We start from the raw sequence: 3,409 nt of genomic DNA on the forward strand, positions 1-3,409 counted from the left end.
CCAGTCTTATGTTCTTATGTTCAACCCTTCAAAAGCAACATTTTGTAAGATGGAGCTTTTTGACTATCTGCTAACCAGCAAGTACAATCCTTCGAAAACCACCTTTTTCAAGTCTTCAAAGGCAACACATGCAGACAAAGGGTCTAGCTCTTAGAAAGCTGCCTTTTCCAATGCTTCAGAAGCAGTATATTCTGGGTATTTTTTTTTTCTAGACCATCAGTGATAATGTTCATAATCAGGTTTCTTGCAAATGGCACGTACATGGCTACCATGATAGGCCTAGACTTGAATGAAGGCAAATTCAACTTAATGATAATCAACTTGTATACACTTATCACCGACTGTGGTGCGAGATGAATACATGAAAGGGTAGATTTCATATATTATTTTAGTCCTGTCTAAAAGATAAAACTAAAGTATATTACATACATCAAGCCAGCGCGAATATGGCTTGCAATTTACGGAAATATCACAGGGTGATATATTTGTAATATTTTCCAAACTCCACTTTTATATGTAGGGACATAATTGTGCAACATGAGAGCCTTAGCAACGCATTTCAACCAGTTACCCTTGAGAAGCAAGCAGGAGTGTCGTGCACAGGGGACGGGGGTGGGGTGGGGGTGTATCAAAATGGACCTGTCCCATTGTAATAAATCTTGCATGAATAGCCCCAGAAGATTCGAATCACTTCACGCATAATAAACACCCATTCAGCGAGAGCTTGATTGAATGTTTCGTAATTATGAAAGAGGTTGGCCATTTAGAATCTCCCAGACTGGGAAGACTGGAGTCTGTGATGAACACTTGAGAGAATGGAATGAGAATGCGCAGGTGTCATGAGGAAATCAAGGTGACTGAAGCCCCGGTCGCACATACGGTACTCAAGTGAGTTCGTTTGAGTATAAATGACTTCGTTTACAATCTTTTATTTTTCGAATCTCCAGATAATAAATCACATTTGCGTCATATCTTGAGAAGCTAAATGACGAACTAGAGTAAGCTAGACCCACACAAATATTAGACACATTGTTGAATTGTCCTTAGGGAACTCTAGAACACTGTAAGTGAAGTCGTCTAGCTGCTTTTCAAAATCACAACATTTGACGAGAATCGTGAATGTGTGACCGGGGCTTAAAGTGTAATCTTTTGCCTTTACATTTCCAGGTGACTTAATTATACTCTAGCACACACACACAAGCGCGCACAGACACACACACACATACAAACACACACACATACATATATATATATATATATATATATATATATATATATGTATGTATGTATGTATGTATGTATGTATGTATGCATGTATGTAAGACCAGTTCTAACATATGGGTCAGAAACATGGACATTGACAGAAAGGCTGAAAAGTAAGATACAAGCAGCAGAGATGAGAGTACTGCGAATAATAAAAGGTGTAACAAGGTGTGACAGAATAAGAAATGAAGAAATAAGAAGAGAGCTGGAAATAGAGCCAATATTAGAATATGTAGAGAAAAACCAATTAAGATGGTTTGGCCACGTCATGAGGATGAATGAGCATCAGTACCCATTAAAATACTACCAGTGGCAGCCACAAGGAAAGCGTCCAACAGGAAGACCCAGGAAGAGATGGAGAGACGGTATCAGACAAGCCATAGAGTCAAGAGGAAGAACTATGGAAGAGGTGGAGAGTGTGCAGCTGTATGCTGATAGGGACTTGTGGATGGAAGGACTTCGTGAGGCATCATCGCTGACATGGCATCGCCCTACCTGGTGTATGGTGAGAAAGGTGAGATATATATATGTATGTGTGTATATATATATATGTATATATATATTTATATATATATATATATATATATATATATATATATATATATATGTGTGTACAACACTGAATGGGGTCCAGAGAATAGCGATATATATATATATATATATATATATATATATATATATTATATGTATATATATATATATATATATATATATATATGTACAACACTGAATGGGGTCCAGTGAATAGCGATATATATATATATATATATATATATATATATATATATATATATATATATATATAGATCTATGTTATTTTATTTTTATTTTTTTATTTATTCATTTATTTATTCATTATTATTTTTTAAGAAAGTACACAATGAACTCGTCGTTTGAAGTTTATTCCTACGCTTCGAATACTGTCCGGGGTTTGTCTTCAGGGTAATAGAGTGATAGCAATAGGAAATCTATATAAAAGTGTCTCTCTCGTATACTGGGCTAGGTAACCCCGGTAACCGTTATATTCCAGAAAAATACGAAGATTTAACATGGTATAACCCGAAAATAACTCCAAATGGACCCCATATCTCTTAATTCACACATCAACACTAATATAGAAAATATCATTGAAAAAGAAATCTAAAACATGTAAACCTGCTTAATCATAATGCTAAGTTGCAATAGAATTTAGTTCCCCGTCCCTCGTAAAGCGAAAGATCAAAACTAAAAAAACTATAGTATGAAAATATGTTATACAACAATAAAACGCACACAAAGAGAGTATATAAGATGGACAAAAAGTCCGTATGCCAGGATGTATTGCAATACAGTCAATAACCTAAAGCTGGTAAGCACCACACAGCATGTAATAACCACACGGCCAGGACCAGTTCCACAGAATATAATCAACTGAACCGCTGACTCTGAATAAACATGGCTAAGGTAGAATGGCAAATGTATAAATATTCCCCCCTCCCCCGTCATTACTTCCTGATTGACACAATCTATCCTGAAGTAAACTCACGGCAGAAGACAGAATCCCACAAATTGAAAATAATAATCAATCAAATGCACCGTTAACACAGGTCTGATTAAATGAAATAACAGTACTCTTCAGCAAATACACGAGTTAGTAAACTTATCCTCCGAAATACATAACACATCAGCCATAGAAAGAACATAAAGTAAGCACGAAAAAATATAAGAATGCCATACCACAGATGGGCCGAGTGTCCACACGCCAGAATGCCCCGCGAAACATTCAATGATTAAATCTGGTAATTAAAACATATCAAAGAAATAAACACAAGATGAAAGAACCCAATCTCACAACAACCAAAACAGATGAACCACACCGTTAACTAACTCAAATAAAATGAAAATAAAAACACAGACCAGAAAGCAAGTTACTGTAGTGATGAGTGAATCCTTTCCAACCTATCCTTGGCTCCCTTGTAGATCAGATTCAAAGTGATGCCCCTGTTAACGCTATCCTTATCACTAGCCCATGCTTCTAGGAATAACTTAACACTTTTTCCATTTTCTTTGTACTTAAATTCTGCATTCTGCCAATCCGTCTCATGACGTCTATCCTCGCAATGCCTTAGAATGGCTGAACTCATGTCCCTCCTACCCACAGCCCTCT

The sequence above is a fragment of the Oratosquilla oratoria genome, chromosome 24 (genome assembly GCF_046742065.1).
Source record: "Oratosquilla oratoria isolate Oo_2021 chromosome 24, ASM4674206v1, whole genome shotgun sequence".
Lineage (NCBI taxonomy): Eukaryota > Metazoa > Arthropoda > Malacostraca > Stomatopoda > Squillidae > Oratosquilla > Oratosquilla oratoria.